The 17,500-nt window shown below is 51.8% G+C and overlaps 6 non-coding genes and 2 pseudogenes across 6 annotated transcripts; all 8 read right to left on the minus strand.

Annotated features, from left to right (window-relative positions):
- Positions 1-3,294: 3,294 nt before the first annotated feature.
- On the minus strand, positions 3,295-3,411 carry LOC123735125 (U5 spliceosomal RNA). The gene has a single exon (XR_006765272.1). It is a non-coding gene; the product is annotated as a U5 spliceosomal RNA (small nuclear RNA).
- A 713-nt stretch (positions 3,412-4,124) lies between these two features.
- Positions 4,125-4,292, minus strand: LOC123735147 (uncharacterized; annotated as a pseudogene).
- Positions 4,293-10,344: 6,052 nt separating this feature from the next.
- LOC123735126 (U5 spliceosomal RNA) lies at positions 10,345-10,461 on the minus strand. The gene has a single exon (XR_006765273.1). It is a non-coding gene; the product is annotated as a U5 spliceosomal RNA (small nuclear RNA).
- Positions 10,462-11,564: 1,103 nt separating this feature from the next.
- LOC123735175 (uncharacterized) lies at positions 11,565-11,738 on the minus strand (annotated as a pseudogene).
- A 2,616-nt stretch (positions 11,739-14,354) lies between these two features.
- On the minus strand, positions 14,355-14,471 carry LOC123735127 (U5 spliceosomal RNA). Its single transcript, XR_006765274.1, has one exon. It is a non-coding gene; the product is annotated as a U5 spliceosomal RNA (small nuclear RNA).
- Positions 14,472-15,539: 1,068 nt separating this feature from the next.
- On the minus strand, positions 15,540-15,728 carry LOC123735144 (U2 spliceosomal RNA). Its single transcript, XR_006765291.1, has one exon. It is a non-coding gene; the product is annotated as a U2 spliceosomal RNA (small nuclear RNA).
- Positions 15,729-16,071: 343 nt separating this feature from the next.
- Positions 16,072-16,188, minus strand: LOC123735128 (U5 spliceosomal RNA). Its single transcript, XR_006765275.1, has one exon. It is a non-coding gene; the product is annotated as a U5 spliceosomal RNA (small nuclear RNA).
- Positions 16,189-17,250: 1,062 nt separating this feature from the next.
- On the minus strand, positions 17,251-17,439 carry LOC123735143 (U2 spliceosomal RNA). The gene has a single exon (XR_006765290.1). It is a non-coding gene; the product is annotated as a U2 spliceosomal RNA (small nuclear RNA).
- Positions 17,440-17,500: the final 61 nt, after the last annotated feature.

The raw sequence follows: 17,500 nt of genomic DNA on the forward strand, positions 1-17,500 counted from the left end.
CTACCATCTTCTTTCCTCACCCCATGCATTATCTTCCTACTCTGTCTGGCCCTAACCGACTTAAAGAACATAGAGGAACAAGTCTCATTATGTTCTAAAAAGCCATTATGCGCACGCTCCAGGAAAGCTCGAGCCTTCCGCTCCTGCAGCTCCCTGAGCTGCGCCTTCAGGTCAGTGGATCTCTCCCAGTCAATCGACCCGCCGAGGTTGCCTGCCTCGTACTCGAGTTCGAGCAACCTTTGGATACGATCCACCTCCCTCCTTTCCTCCCTTTTTTTCCTCTTACAATATCCTATTATAAAAGCCCTAATCCTTACCTTAACTAAATCCCACCACTCCAACACCCCCTCGCACATGGACCGGAGGCCTTCAAGCCCCCGAAAGAAACCAAAAAAGGTGTCGACGAAAGCTTGCTCCTCCAGCACATCCCGATCTAATTTCCAGTACCCCCTACCGAAGAGGCAGACTGGCGGCCCCACCTGCAGGAGCACCCCGTCGTGATCTGAGAAGAACACAGGCAACAGCCGCCCAGACAACTGGCCCAACGACCTAGATAGAAAAATATAGTCGAGCCTCCGCGCAACCCCCCGAGAGTTACGCCATGTGGGACCCGCCATTGTCGGAGTAGTGTGCAGGCCTCCATCAACCAGACCATGGCAAGCCATAAGCCCGGTGATGGCGCCTGCACTACTATCCCCCGCTAACCCTAAATCTATGTTAAAATCCCCACCTATCACCAAGTGCCTATTTGTGACACACAGGGGCGCCAGACAGTCCACCATCTCCCTCCTGTCTGCCGCCACCTGTGGCCCATACACCACCACTAACCTATACCTACTATCCCTAAAAGTGACATCCACCCCCAACACCCTCCCCTGCATTACAACAAAAGTGCTCTCTACTCTAACCTCCCTATTCCCAAACAAAATACCCACCCCCGTAGAGTGAACCCCACCTATACCCCAAATTGATTCCCCCTTATCCCACTCCCTACTAAACCTGATGACATCCCCTCCATCCCTCAGGTGAACCTCCTGTACAAAACAAACATCAAAACCCACCCCTTCCAAAAAACTAAAAACCGCCCTCCTCTTAACAAAATCCCTCAAACCCCTTACATTTAAACTAAAAATATTAACAGAAAATGTCATTTTTAAAAATTAAATTACAAAACCTTACATCAATGAAATGAAAACCCCAAATTAACCAAAAAACAGGAGACTCACCCGATGCTCCCCTGCCTCGTCTCATCCGGCGGGGACGTCCTCTCCTCTCCTGACGTCCCCCCGTCCTCCTCCATCTCTCCAACCCAGGATGCAGGGATGGTGTTAGGCCTTGGAGTGCCCTGCATCCTGGGTTCCCCACCAACACCCTCCGTTTCTGTCTCCCTGTAGGCTGCTGGACTGAGGTCGAGAGCAGGGGACCCCATCTCCCCAAGCAGGAGTTGAGATCCCCCCTCAGACCCCCAGCCCAGCGCCACGCCCTGGGAGTCACCCTCCACCAGCTGTTGAGGGGCTGATAAAAATAACGAGGACAAGGGCGTTCTTCTTTCCCCCATCACACGCTTGGCCACCCCCTCCCCCCACACCCCCTCCCTCTCACAGCCTGTCAAGCACACCCTCCTCTTCCCTTTCTTCTTTGGTGTTGGAGGTAGCGGGGAGACACCACCCCTCTTCCCCGCTATCTCCTCCACCATTCCCCGCATCTCTTCAACAAGGGCGCTCGACAAGCTGTCCCCCCACTCCTTCACTCCTTCTTCCTCCTCCGGTCCTTCTTCTGGTCCCGTCTCAGCTTCTCCTTCCATTTCCGCCACCGTTCCCTCCTCCACCTCCTCTCTCGCCACTGCCCCAGTCTCCTTCTTCTCTGTTCCTTCCGCCTCCTTCCCCTCCTCTCCTTCTGTTCCAGCCTCCTTCCTCCCGTCCTTCTCCTTCCGTGCAGTCTTTTCCCCTGTGCCATTACCTTCATCCAGGCCCTTACTTTCCTTTCTCCCCCCATCCCCCGTTCTCCCTCCAGCCGCAGACGCGTACGACCTCTGACGAGCCGGGCACTCACGCCACAGGTGTGCTGACGAGCCACACCCGTGGCAAGCCTTGGGCTCGTCACAATCCTTGGCCTCGTGCTCTCCCGACCCACAGAACTTGCATTTTCTGGTGTTGCACGAGGCCAGGATATGACCATAGGCCATACAACGCCTGCAGAAAGGAGGCTGACGGGCATAGAATAATGTCCCCCTGTCAGCCCCCAGGGAGAACATCGCCGGGGGATGGAGGTAGCCACCTAAACCCTTCGGGTCCTCCCTGAGAAGGACCTGGAACCCTCTCCTCCCGTTCCAGAATCCCAGGGAGTCCCTGAGGTGCCTCGCTGAGGAGACGTTTTCCACGTATCTCCCCAGAAAGGCCCTCACCTCCTCATCCTTTACATGGGGATTGTACATGGTGACGGTGACCACCCTGAAATTGTTCCTTGCCAGGCTGGTCACCTCGTAATGGCACAGGGTCTTGCTCCTTTCCCTTCCCTCACCTTCTTCATAATATCGTCATGCTTCTCCTCCACATGAAACGTCACATCATATGCCTTCTCCATCGGGTTCCCCTGAAGGCATAGAACATCTTTAACCTGTAGATTCAGGTAGCCCATCAGGATATTTCTCCCAAACGTATCTCGTCCCCATGGCTCCGTCTCCTTGTCCGTCCAGGCAAACCTCACGGTGTTGGCCAAGCCAATCCCTGGAACCTGCCTGATTGGCTTTTGCTGCTCCATCTCTTCCAACAAAAATGCTCTCTTAAACAAGAAGCCAAAGAAAAAAGAAATCCGAAAACTCCGATTCCCGCCAAAAAAAAACAAAATAAAATTTTCCTCCCTCCTGCCTTCCTTCGACCTTCTGGCTCAGCGGGCTTTGGGGCACCTCGGTACCAAGCTTGATCTGAGCCAAAAGGCCGAGAAGCGATAACCCACAAATTGACCCCTGCACCCGCTCGGTGCCCGGGGCCTCGGCAGACCTCATCGGTTTGGCAAAAGTTGGCTCCTCCTCACCCAACGCTTCCCTGGTGACAGGCGGGTGTGTTTTTTTTAAAAGTCGCTAATGCGTCGTTAGGTCACTAGCTCTTTAATCCTAGTGCGACTATTTGTTCAATGCCCGGCAAATACACCAGTCATCGTCGGGCTTGAACTCAATTGCCCGAGCGACTACTTTGAGTGGAAAAAATACGCCGGTCGGTCAGCCGGCTTCAAGTCAAACGCCTGAGCAAAAGTCTCGGCGTCATCTCTGTCAATTTCTCTTGAAACAAGATACCGGGCTCTGCCAGAAGCAAAGCCCTTCCAAAAATACGTTGAACTCGTAAGTGTTCCTCTCCACGGAAGTCTTTAGTAAAAGGCGAAAGGCTTGTGCGTAATGAAGAGAAACCAGAGTCGTATGGAAGTCAGAGGTCGGGGCCCGAGACACACACGGTGCACTCTAGGCCGGGTCCCCGCGGGTGGTCCCCCGAACCCACTCTTCCAAGTTTTCGAGGGCTGTGGGTAAAAAGTCACAGACAGACAGACAGACAGACAGACAGACAGACAGACAGACAGACAGACAGACAGACAGACAGACAGACAATCCTGGTGAAGTGATTGTATTTTTGGGGGGGCTCAAAAACACACACACACACAATCCTGGTGAAGTGATTGTATTTTTGGGGGGCTCAAAAACACACACACACACACACACACACACACACACACACACACACACACACACACACACACACACACACACACACAATCCTGGTGAAGTGATTGTATTTTTGGGGGGCTCAAAAACACACACACACACACACACACACACACACACACACACACACACACACACACACACACACACAAACAATCCTGGTGAAGTGATTGTATTTTTGGGGGCTCAAAAACACACACACACACACACACACACACACACTCCTGGCCAATGTATTTTTTTTTTTTTTTTTTTTTTTTTAAGTAAAATGGCGGGAAAACGGGGGACCCCCCATGAAGGGGGCTTCGCACTTGTTTCAGTTTGGATGATTCTTCTTTTTCATTCCTTCTCTTCTTCTGCTAGCTGTTTTACATAGATTTGGTGTATTTCTTTTTCCTTGACAATGGGAGAAAAGTGTTGCACCATTCCCGGAGGTACTGCAATACCGGGTCGATGCGTGGAGCCGGACGGAGCAAGCCCCATTTCCGACTCCCTGTTCGAAAAATCCATTTAATATGTAGTCCCCCGATGGGGGACGTATCAGATATTAAACTGATAAGAACAGATGATTCAAAGCTTTTATTCTAACTTTTCAAGCATTTACACAGTAAACAATTCACATGTCTTTTAACCTTTTAGTTGCCCCTATCCAAACAGAACTAGTAACAAAAAACAACCCATCAGTTTTCCAAAAACTCTGAAACCCTCTCTCTCTTGGAAGAGATGGGCAACCAACACCCTCCCACAACTTTTCTAGGGGCTGCAGCAAAAATCAAATACAAACACAAGCCATCAATAAACATAAGTAATCCAAAACCCCAAAAACCTACCAACCTGCCTTCTAAACCTTAACTACCTGACCAGCCCCAACCCCCTTTCCACCGCTCTAAGGCAGCATGGTGACCCCACTTCCTCTCCTCCCTTCTTATCCTCCCTCTCAAATCTCCCTCCACTCTCCTCACTATTCCCTCCACCCCCAGTCTGCTCCTGACTTAACCAGGCCCTGCCTGGCATCCCACAGCCCTTTCTTAAAAAGACTGATAAGCAGCCACAACAGAAAACGATCCCTACCTACCCCCCCGCTCTCCCCACCCCTCTCTCCACCCCCACCCATGTTAAAACAAAACCCTCCTTCACTCTCCCTAGCAACCCCTGAGCCCTGGCCCACACTACTCCTGCGAAAGCACAGTCCCAGTACATGTGGCGTATTGTCTCCTCCCCACCACAAGTTGGTCTCGGGCACTGGGGGACCGTGCCAAGCTATGCCGGTACATGATGGATCTTACCGGCAAGCACTTGTGGAGGCTTAACCAATTTAGATCCTTAAGACGATTGTCTAGGCCCCGCGCCTGTATGGTCTCCCAGACCACAGCAGGGGTACCCACCACAGGGGGCGCACAAACGGTCCGTCTGACCTCTTCGTACAGGCGTCTGTGGTCCAAACCTACTCGGGCGACTTCAACCTCGGGATGCGCACGTAGCCACTTTGCCGCATGGCTGAAGTGCCACGGCAGCTGTTCAGCCCGAGGACCCGTGTTGGACCACACCATTATGCTTCTCGCCTGGTACGAGAAAAACACCCGCAGGAAATAACCGGAGGGATGAATCACTGGATTAGCGAGCTCATTCAATAAAAACGAAACAAAAATCGAGTCCAGCTTGAGTGGGAAGTGTGGAACTCCTCTCCCTCCCTCCCCGATGGTTGAGAGCATGCGAGCCCTGGCGACATACTCATACCTGCCCCCCACATGAACTGAAACACGAGCCTTACTAGCCCCCTCCTCATGCTCGCTGGCAAAGGATAGATGTATGCCAAGTACAGAAGGGAAGGCAGTACATCCACTTTCAGGACCAGGACCTTGCCCAAGAAAGACAAGGATCTGGCCTTCCACATTGCCATCTTCCTCTGTACCACAGCAACTCTCATGTTCCAGTTCAGGGTCGCGGAGCCGGAGGTCTCAAAAAGGACCCCAAGAATCCTCAGGGCCCCATTACAGAGAGATAGTCCCCCGGGCACGTCCGTCCTGCCCCGCCATCTGCCGAAATACTTAACAGACGACTTGGCGAGGTTAAGGACCGCTCCCGACGCGCGGGTAAAGTCTCCAATTATGGCCAGAGACCTTAGCAGGCATGAGTCCTTGCACAAAAGCAAGGTGGTGTCATCTGCGTACTGTGTCATCTTAACATGCAAACCGCCGCTTCCAGGGACCAGCAAGCCCTCCACCCCTGCGTCAGCCCTAATGGCAGCCGCCAGGGGCTCCATATAGAGCACCGAAAAGGAGTGCCGAGAGCGGGCATCCCTGCCTGACCCCTGATGAGAGGCCAAACACGTCACCCAGATGGCTGTTTATGCTCACCCGGCACCCCGCTCCCACATACAAAATCTTGATCCACTTTATAAAGCGATCACTAAACCCTAACCTACCTAATACTCTGAAAAGAAAAGCCCTACTGACGCGATCAAAAGCCTTGGCCTGATCAAGCGCCGCTACCATCAGAGGTAGACTTCTATCCTCAACCCAGGCGATGGAGTCCCTGATCAGTTGGAGGTTCCACCTAATGGAACGGCCTTCCACCCCACACGTTTGATCCTCATGGACAACGTAGGGAAGGGCTGTGCGCAAACGGTCTGCCATGACCTTAGCTAGTATCTTGTAATCTACGCACAGCATGGTCAACGGCCGCCAGTTGCTAAGGTCGGCGGCGTCCCCCCTCTTGTAGAGGAGGGACAGCACACCTACAGCCATCGACCTGCCCGGGACTCCAGTCTCGAGAACGGCCGTCAGGACTTCGAGGACCACCGGTCCAAGCATACCCCAAAACTTGAGGTAAAACTCAGCCGGCAGCCCATCCATCCCAGGCACCTTCCCTTTCCCCATCCTCTTGAGGGCGCTCTCCACCTCCTCTAGTGTTATCGGGGCTTCCATCGCCTTTCTAATGTCCTCCGGCACACGCCGGGACAAGTGTTCTAAGAACACGGTACCCTGCTCTTTTTCTACTACCCTCTCCTGGAAAAACCCCCGGAAATGGTCAGTTGCCACCCTGACCATCTGCTCCGGCTCCCTAACCACCCTACCCTGTCCATCCCTCACCCCATAAAAAACCTGTCTTATCTGCTTTTCCCTAACTGATTTGAAAAACACTGCAGAGCAGGTCTCATTCTGCTCTATAAACTCAGAGTGTGCGCTGCAGGAAAGCACGGGCCTTCCGCTCGTGCACCTCCCTGAGCTGAGCCTTGAGGCTGGTAGCGTGCTCAACGTCCATCGAAGTACCGAGGTTACCAGCCTCGTACTCAAGATCGAGTAAACGTTGGAGCTGCTCCACCTCCCTTCTCTCCTCTCTCCCCTTCCTCTTACAAAACCAATAATAAATACCCTAATTCTTACCTTAACTACCTCCCACCATTCCAAAACCCCTCCGCACATTGGCCGGAGACCCTCAAGCCCCCGAAAAAAACAGAAAAAACATTTACAAAAGCCCGCTCCTCCAGGATATCCCGGTCGAGCTTCCAGTACCCCCCTACCGAAAAGGCAGACAGGCGCCTTGACCCGAAGGAGTACCCCCGTCGTGATCCGAGAAAAACACAGGCAGCAGACGCCCAGACAAAAGCCCCAAGGATTTGGGTAGAAATACATAGTCCAGCCTCCGCTCGACCCCCGAGAGTTACGCCACGTGGGACCTGCTAGCGCCGGAGTAGTGTTAAGGCCTCCATCCACCAGACCATGGCTTGCCATAAGTCCGGTGATGGCCCCCACGCTACTATCCCCTACCCCTCCTAATTCTACATTAAAATCCCCTCCCACTATCAAAACTCTGTTTGTGGCACACAGAGGTGCCAGACTCTCCACCATCTCCCTTCTCTCTGGCACCGTCTGTGGCCCGTATACCCCTATAATCCTAAGTCTAAAATCCCCTAACGTTATGTCCACCCCCAAAACCCTCCCCTGCATTGCAACGTACGTGCCTTCCACCTTCACCTCCCTAGTCCCAAACAAAATCCCAACCCCTGATGAGTGGACACCCCCACACTCCACACCGACTTCCCTTTTACCCACTCTTTTTAAACTGCTCTACATCCCCCCATCCCTTAAATGTACCTCCTGCAAGAAACAAAAGGTAAAACATATGTTTGATAAACAACTAAAAACAGCAGTTCTCTTTACAGTGTCCCTTAGACCCCGAACATTCATAGTCATTATTTGAATGTTTGCCATGGTTACACATTTAAAAAAGAAAAATCAACCAGGTGCAGGGTTCAAGTACTCACTCTGTCTGGTGGGTAAAGGTCCTCATCGATCATGGACGCTGGACCAGCAGCCCCGAGGCCCCCCCAACCCTCCCACCCCCCATACCGTCCTCCTGAGAACCCCATGACGCAGGGAAGGGGTTGGGGATGGGGGTCCCGGCGTCCCAGAATTAACCTGAGACACCCCATCCCCATCTGGCAAAAACAGCCCCGGGGACGACAGGTCCGCGTCCATCCGGATGATTGGGAGAGATGGACCCCGCGAGGACAGGGAAGACACCTCGGCAGTACTGACCATCTCCCCAACCCCTCGTACATCCACGGACAAAAACCCTTGACCCGCTACCTCTGAGGCCTCCCCATCCACTGCGTCCCCCCCTCTGAGAAGCCCAAGATGCAGGTAAGGGGTTGGGGTTGTGGATGGGGGTCCCGGCGTCCCTGAAAAAGCCTGAGACACCCCATCACCGTCGGGCATACACAGCGCAGGGGTCACCAGATCTATTTCCATCTGGGTGGGTGTGAGAGATGAGACCCGCGGTGACAGGGGAGTCACCTCTGTGGCACTGTCCCCAAATACCCTCCCCACCCCTTCCAGCCCACTCTGGCCCTCTCCGTCTCGAGGGAAAGCCTCTTTTCTTTTTCTTCCTCCGGGCCTCACCCGATTCCAATAACAGCCCTGACTCCTGCTGGGCCTGCTGTGCTGTGGATGCGTCCCTCTTCGTTCTTGGAGTGGCTGGCAATGGCGAGATGGACCCCCATTCCGCCGTCCTCGTTTGTGAGACCTGGATCTCCTCCACCATCTCCTCATCTCCCCCACGAGGGCCCCGAAAGCCTCTTCATCTATGAAGACTTCGTCGAGGGATGAGCCCAACTCTCCCGTTGCTCCACCAACCTCTCCGGCGGCCTACTGATGGATTGAGTACCCGTTGACACCTGGGTCTCCGGGACCACCTCCACCGATGACCTCTCCAAAACGACCTTACCCCCGACGTTTGGAGCTGGCAAGGACCGGGCTTGCTTCTCCGGTTCCCCACTCACCATCCTCCTTGCTGCCTCTTCCGGCCTGTGACCTAGGTCCCCTTCTCCTAGCCTCCTCTTCTCCTCCACGCCCTTTCCTCCGGCCATCCTTCCCCCAGCAGCCGCTGCCGCGTATGTTTGTTGCCTCGCCGGGCACTCTCGAAACAGGTGCTGCTTACTGCCACACCCATGACATTCTTTTGGTGCCGTACAATTTTTGGCCTCATGTTCCTCCGACATGCAAAACCTGCATTTTACCAGCCCACATGAAGCTGTTCCATGCCCGTACTCCCTGCATTTCCTGCAGAAAGGTGGCTGACGAGCATAGAACAGCATGCCTCTGTCCGACCCTAAAGAAAACACCGCAGGGGGATGCAAAAAGCCCTCAAACCCCCCGGATCTTCCCTTAGGAGCACCTGGAATTGGCGGCGGCCGTTCCAGAAGCCCAGCGAGTCCTTTACATATCTGGCTCCCGATGTTACCTCGCAGTAGCGACCCAAAAAGGCTGCCACTGCCATATCCGTCACGTGTGGATTATACATATGTATATTTATTGTTCTAAAATTCCTTCTTGCCAGGCACACGATGTTGAAAAAGGACAGAGGTCTCTCCCCTTTGCCTCCTTTACCTTCTCCATTACTTCATCACTCTTACTTTCCGTGTAGAAAGTTACATCGTATGCCTCCTCCATTGAGTTCCCCTGCAGGCACATCACATCTGGGACTTTCAGAGATAGCGCCCCCCATCAACACGGTCCTCGCAAAGGTGTCCCTCGGCATCCTTACTTCTCCTTCTTGCTTCCATGCAAATCTTACTGTGTTCTTTAGTCCGGCCCTCGGAACCGACCCTGTGTTCCCGCTACCCGCCATTTCGGTATGGCTGTATTTTAAATTTGTTTAGATTTTTCCCGCCAAAAATCTAAAACTCTCTCACCGCCCTCCGGCCATCGGCTTTTAACTCAGCGAGCTTTGAGGCACCGCAGTACCGAGCTTGATCTGAGCCAAAAGGCCGAGAAGCGATAACCCACAAATTGACCCCTGCACCCGCCGGCCCCCGGGGGGCCTCGGCAGACCTCATCGGTTTGGCAAAAGTTGGCTCCTCCTCACCCAACGCTTCCCTGGTGACAGGCGGGTGTGTTTTTTTTTAAAAGTCGCTAATGCGTCGTTAGGTCACTAGCTCTTTAATCCTAGTGCGACTATTTGTTCAATGCCCGGCAAATACACCAGTCATCGTCGGGCTTGAACTCAATTGCCCGAGCGACTACTTTGAGTGGAAAAAATACGCCGGTCGGTCAGCCGGCTTCAAGTCAAACGCCTGAGCAAAAAGTCTCGGCGTCATCTCTGTCAATTTCTCTTGAAACAAGATACCGGGCTCTGCCAGAAGCAAAGCCCTTCCAAAAATACGTTGAACTCGTAAGTGTTCCTCTCCACGGAAGTCTTTAGTAAAAGGCGAAAGGCTTGTGCGTAATGAAGAGAAACCAGAGTCGTATGGAAGTCAGAGGTCGGGGCCCGAGACACACACGGTGCACTCTAGGCCGGGTCCCCGCGGGTGGTCCCCGAACCCACTCTTCCAAGTTTTCGAGGGCTGTGGGTAAAAGTCACAGACAGACAGACAGACAGACAGACAGACAGACAGACAGACAGACAGACAGACAGACAGACAGACAGACAGACAGACAATCCTGGTGAAGTGATTGTATTTTTGGGGGGCTCAAAAACACACACACACACAATCCTGGTGAAGTGATTGTATTTTTGGGGGCTCAAAACACACACACACACACACACACACACACACACACACACACACACACACACACACACACACACACACACACACACACACACACACACACACAATCCTGGTGAAGTGATTGTATTTTTGGGGGCTCAAAACACACACACACACACACACACACACACACACACACACACACACACACACACACACACAAACAATCCTGGTGAAGTGATTGTATTTTTGGGGGCTCTAAAACACACACACACACACACACACACACACACACACACACACACACACACACACACACACACACACACACACACACACACACACAATCCTGGTGAAGTGATTGTATTTTTGGGGGGCTCAAAAAACACACACACACACACACACACACACACACACACACACACACACACACACACACACACACAAACAATCCTGGTGAAGTGATTGTATTTTTGGGGGCTCAAAACACACACACACACACACACACACACACAATCCTGGTGAAGTGATTGTATTTTTGGGGGGCTCAAAAACACACACACACACACACACACACACACACACACACACACACACACACACACACAAACAATCCTGGTGAAGTGATTGTATTTTTGGGGGCTCAAAAACACACACACACACACACACACACACACACTCCTGGCCAATGTATTTTTTTTTTTTTTTAAGTAAAATGGCGGGAAAACGGGGGACCCCCATGAAGGGGGCTTCGCACTTGTTTCAGTTTGGATGATTCTTCTTTTTCATTCCTTCTCTTCTTCTGCTAGCTGTTTTACATAGATTTGGTGTATTTCTTTTTCCTTGACAATGGGAGAAAAGTGTTGCACCATTCCGGAGGTACTGCAATACCGGGTCGATGCGTGGAGCGGACGGAGCAAGCCCCATTTCCGACTCCCTGTTCGAAAAATCCATTTAATATGTAGTCCCCGATGGGGGACGTATCAGATATTAAACTGATAAGAACAGATTTTTTTTTTTTATAAAATATATTTATTACGTTCAAAACCCAACAAAAATCTTATACAATCAATCAATTCAAACACAAATTCCATTAAACATTTCAAAACTATTCAATAATAACCAAACCCAAAAACCAAAAGTCATGGGAGCATTTTCCCTCCCCTTCCCATCTACAAACCAAAACCTACACAAAAAAATCAAAGAAAAACTCACCCCATCCCGACCGACGGGGACGCCTTCTCCACTCCTGACGCTCCCCCCGTCGGCCGCCATCCCCTCTCCCCTGGATGCGGTAACAGCGCCCGACACACGCTCACCCTGCGTCCCGTACCCCACACTTAGGTCTACCACCCTGCCCTCCTCCTGACTCCGGCCCGGGGACCCCACGAGCCCAAACAGGGAGCTTAAGCCTCCCTCCATCGCCCAATCCTGGGCCATGCCTGTAAGGTCAAGCTCAGACAGGGGGTGTAAAGGTGAAGGAAGAGGGAACCCAAGAGGGCCCTGCAACCTCCCCCTCCCCTCCACCCTGATCTGCCCCCCTCCCTCTTTTACCACCCATCCTCCTTGAGCGCTCCCCTCTTTTCGACCTCTTGTATGGTGGAGTAAAAGGCAAAAAGTTTTCATAGCTTGCCTCCTTCTCCACCTCCACCCGTGATTTCACCTCTTTACTGTCCCCCCACTCCTTCACTCCTTCTCCTACTGGTCCCGCCACAACTACCTTCTCTGTCTCCTCCCTTTCTGTCTTTTCCTTCTCCACCACCTTCTTCCCTGTCTCCTTCCTTTCTGTCTCTTTCTTCTCCACCACCTTCTTCCCTGTCTCCTTCCTTTCTGTCTCTTTCTTCTCCACCACCTTCTTCCCTGTCTCCTTCTTTTCTGTCTCTTTCTTCTCCACCACCTTCTTCCCTATCTCCTTCCTTTCTGTCTTTTCCTTCTCCACCACCTTCTTCCCTGTCTCCTTCCTTTCTGTCTCTTTCTTCTCCACCACCTTCTTCCCTGTCTCCTCCCTTTCTGTCTCTTTCTTCTCCACCGCCGTCTTCCCTGTCTCCTTCCTTTCTGTCTCTTTCTTCTCCACCGCCGTCTTCCCAGTCTCCTCCCTCTCTGTTGCCTTCTCCGTCTCCTTCCTCTCCACAGCCGTCTTCTCTGGCCCCTTCACTCTCCTGTCTCCTTCCTCCTCCTGCTCTCCTTCAGCCTCCTGCCCTTCCGTTTCCACTATGCTGTTGTCTTCTTTTCTTTTTCTCCTCCCGCTTCCGTTTGCTCCTCCTCTTCCACCCGTGTGTCCGCTCCCTCTGTTCCAGTACTCAGTTCTTGGTCCCTCCTTCTACCCCCCATCCCCGGCTCTCGTTCCCCCAGCTGCAGACGCGTATGACCCTTGACGCGCCCGGGCATTCACGCCACAGGTGCGTCAGCATGCCACACCTGTGACATGCCTTCGGCGCGTCACAGTCCCTCGCCTCGTGCTCTGCAGATCCACAATACCTGCACTTCTTTATGCTGCACGAGGCGAGGACGTGGCCGTAGGCCTACAACGCCTGCAGTACGGAGGCTGACGGGCATAATGCAACGTCCCCTGTCAGCCCCCAGGAGAACATCGCCGGAGGATGGAGGTATCCACCCAATCCTTTTGGGTCCTCTCTTAGGAGGGCCTGGAAACCCCTCCTCCCGGTCCAAAAACCCAAAGAATCCTTGAGGTGCCTTCCTGAGGAGACACTATCCATGTATCTCCCCAGAAAGGCCCTCACCCTCCTCGTCCTTCACGTAAGGGTTGTAAATGTTCACATTCACAACCCTGAAATTACTCTTCGCCAAGCTGGTCACCAAGTAATGAGACACCGGCCTCTCTGCTTGCACTTCTCTCGCCCTTCTGAGAACGTCATCGTGCTTCACTTCAGGTGTAGCGCCACATCGTATGCCCCCTCCAAAGGGTTGTCTTGGAGGCAGAACACATCCTCCACCGTCAGTCCAAGGATCTCAATCAAAATGGTCCTCCCAAACTCATCTCTGCCAATTGGCTCCGTCGCCTTATCCTTCCAGGCAAACCAGCACCGTATTCGCCAGCCCCATCCTAGGGACTGGCCTCCATGTAGAAGCCTGCGCCATCTCCGCAAAGAAAATTGGCGCACTCGCCCGCTTTCTTCCAAAAAGAAAACTGAAAAAGAGCGGCAAAATAAACCAACCGTGAATCCAAATACCAAAACAACAAACTTTCCTCCCTCCTGCCTTCCTTCGACCTTTTGGCTCAGCGGGCTTTGGGGGCACCTCGGTACCAAGCTTGATCTGAGCCAAAAGGCCGAGAAGCGATAACCCACAAATTGACCCCTGCACCCGCCGGAGCCCCGGGGCCTCGGCAGACCTCATCGGTTTGGCAAAAGTTGGCTCCTCCTCACCCAACGCTTCCCTGGTGACAGGCGGGTGTGTTTTTTTTTAAAAGTCGCTAATGCGTCGTTAGGTCACTAGCTCTTTAATCCTAGTGCGACTATTTGTTCAATGCCCGGCAAATACACCAGTCATCGTCGGGCTTGAACTCAATTGCCCGAGCGACTACTTTGAGTGGAAAAATACGCCGGTCGGTCAGCCGGCTTCAAGTCAAACGCCTGAGCAAAAAGTCTCGGCGTCATCTCTGTCAATTTCTCTTGAAACAAGATACCGGGCTCTGCCAGAAGCAAAGCCCTTCCAAAAATACGTTGAACTCGTAAGTGTTCCTCTCCACGGAAGTCTTTAGTAAAAGGCGAAAGGCTTGTGCGTAATGAAGAGAAACCAGAGTCGTATGGAAGTCAGAGGTCGGGGCCCGAGACACACACGGTGCACTCTAGGCCGGGTCCCGCGGGTGGTCCCCGAACCCACTCTTCCAAGTTTTCGAGGGCTGTGGGTAAAAAGTCACAGACAGACAGACAGACAGACAGACAGACAGACAGACAGACAGACAGACAGACAGACAGACAGACAATCCTGGTGAAGTGATTGTATTTTTGGGGGGCTCAAAAACACACACACACAATCCTGGTGAAGTGATTGTATTTTTGGGGGCTCAAAACACACACACACACACACACACACACACACACACACACACACACACACACACACACACACACACACACACACACACACACACAATCCTGGTGAAGTGATTGTATTTTTGGGGGCTCAAAAACACACACACACACACACACACACACACACACACACACACACACACACACACACACACAAACAATCCTGGTGAAGTGATTGTATTTTTGGGGGCTCAAAAAACACACACACACACACACACACACACACACACACACACACACACACACACACACACACACACACACACACACACACACACACAATCCTGGTGAAGTGATTGTATTTTTGGGGGCTCAAAACACACACACACACACACACACACACACACACACACACACACACACACACACACACACAAACAATCCTGGTGAAGTGATTGTATTTTTTGGGGGCTCAAAAACACACACACACACACACACACACACACAATCCTGTGAAGTGATTGTATTTTTGGGGGCTCAAAAACACACACACACACACACACACACACACACACACACACACACACACAAACAATCCTGGTGAAGTGATTGTATTTTTTGGGGGCTCAAAAACACACACACACACACACACACACACACACTCCTGGCCAATGTATTTTTTTTTTTTTAAGTAAAATGGCGGGAAAACGGGGACCCCCATGAAGGGGGCTTCGCACTTGTTTCAGTTTGGATGATTCTTCTTTTTCATTCCTTCTCTTCTTCTGCTAGCTGTTTTACATAGATTTGGTGTATTTCTTTTTCCTTGACAATGGGAGAAAAGTGTTGCACCATTCCCGGAGGTACTGCAATACCGGGTCGATGCGTGGAGCGGACGGAGCAAGCCCCATTTCCGACTCCCTGTTCGAAAAATCCATTTAATATGTAGTCCCCCGATGGGGACGATATCAGATATTAAACTGATAAGAACAGATACTACACTTGATCTGAGCCAAAAGGCCGAAGCGATAACCCACAAATTGACCCCTGCACCCGCCGGTCCGGGGCCTCGGCAGACCTCATCGGTTTGGCAAAAGTTGGCTCCTCCTCACCCAACGCTTCCCTGGTGACAGGCGGGTGTGTTTTTTTAAAAGTCGCTAATGCGTCGTTAGGTCACTAGCTCTTTAATCCTAGTGCGACTATTTGTTCAATGCCCGGCAAATACACCAGTCATCGTCGGGCTTGAACTCAATTGCCCGAGCGACTACTTTGAGTGGAAAAAATACGCCGGTCGGTCAGCCGGCTTCAAGTCAAACGCCTGAGCAAAAAGTCTCGGCGTCATCTCTGTCAATTTCTCTTGAAACAAGATACCGGGCTCTGCCAGAAGCAAAGCCCTTCCAAAAATACGTTGAACTCGTAAGTGTTCCTCTCCACGGAAGTCTTTAGTAAAAGGCGAAAGGCTTGTGCGTAATGAAGAGAAACCAGAGTCGTATGGAAGTCAGAGGTCGGGGCCCGAGACACACACGGTGCACTCTAGGCCGGGTCCCCGCGGGTGGTCCCCGAACCCACTCTTCCAAGTTTTCGAGGGCTGTGGGTAAAAAGTCACAGACAGACAGACAGACAGACAGACAGACAGACAGACAGACAGACAGACAGACAGACAGACAATCCTGGTGAAGTGATTGTATTTTTGGGGGGGGCTCAAAAACACACACACACACAATCCTGGTGAAGTGATTGTATTTTTGGGGGGCTCAAAAAACACACACACACACACACACACACACACACACACACACACACACACACACACACACACACACACACACACACACACACACACAATCCTGGTGAAGTGATTGTATTTTTGGGGGGCTCAAAAAACACACACACACACACACACACACACACACACACACACACACACACACACACACAAACAATCCTGGTGAAGTGATTGTATTTTTGGGGGCTCAAAACACACACACACACACACACACACACACACACACACACACACACACACACACACACACACACACACACACACACACACACACAATCCTGGTGAAGTGATTGTATTTTTGGGGGCTCAAAACACACACACACACACACACACACACACACACACACACACACACACACACACACACACACAAACAATCCTGGTGAAGTGATTGTATTTTTGGGGGCCTCAAAAACACACACACACACACACACACACACAATCCGTGAGTGATTGTATTTTTGGGTAACAACACACACACACACACACACACACACACACACACACACACACACACACAAACAATCCTGGTGAAGTGATTGTATTTTTGGGGGGCTCAAAACACACACACACACACACACACACACACACTCCTGGCCAATGTATTTTTTTTTTTTTAAGTAAAATGGCGGGAAAACGGGGACCCCCATGAAGGGGCTTCGCACTTGTTTCAGTTTGGATGATTCTTCTTTTTTCATTCCTTCTCTTCTTCTGCTAGCTGTTTTACATAGATTTGGTGTATTTCTTTTCCTTGACAATGGGAGAAAAGTGTTGCACCATTCCCGGAGGTACTGCAATACCGGTCGATGCGTGGAGCGGACGGAGCAAGCCCCATTTCCGACTCCCTGTTCGAAAAATCCATTTAATATGTAGTCCCCGATGGGGGACGTGTCAGATATTAAACTGATAAGAACAGATACTACACTTGATCTGAGCCAAAAGGCCGAGAAGCGATAACCCACAAATTGACCCCTGCACCCGCCCGGTCCCGGGGGCCTCGGCAGACCTCATCGGTT

This window comes from Salmo salar, unplaced genomic scaffold (assembly GCF_905237065.1).
Source record: "Salmo salar unplaced genomic scaffold, Ssal_v3.1, whole genome shotgun sequence".
Classification (NCBI taxonomy): domain Eukaryota; kingdom Metazoa; phylum Chordata; class Actinopteri; order Salmoniformes; family Salmonidae; genus Salmo; species Salmo salar.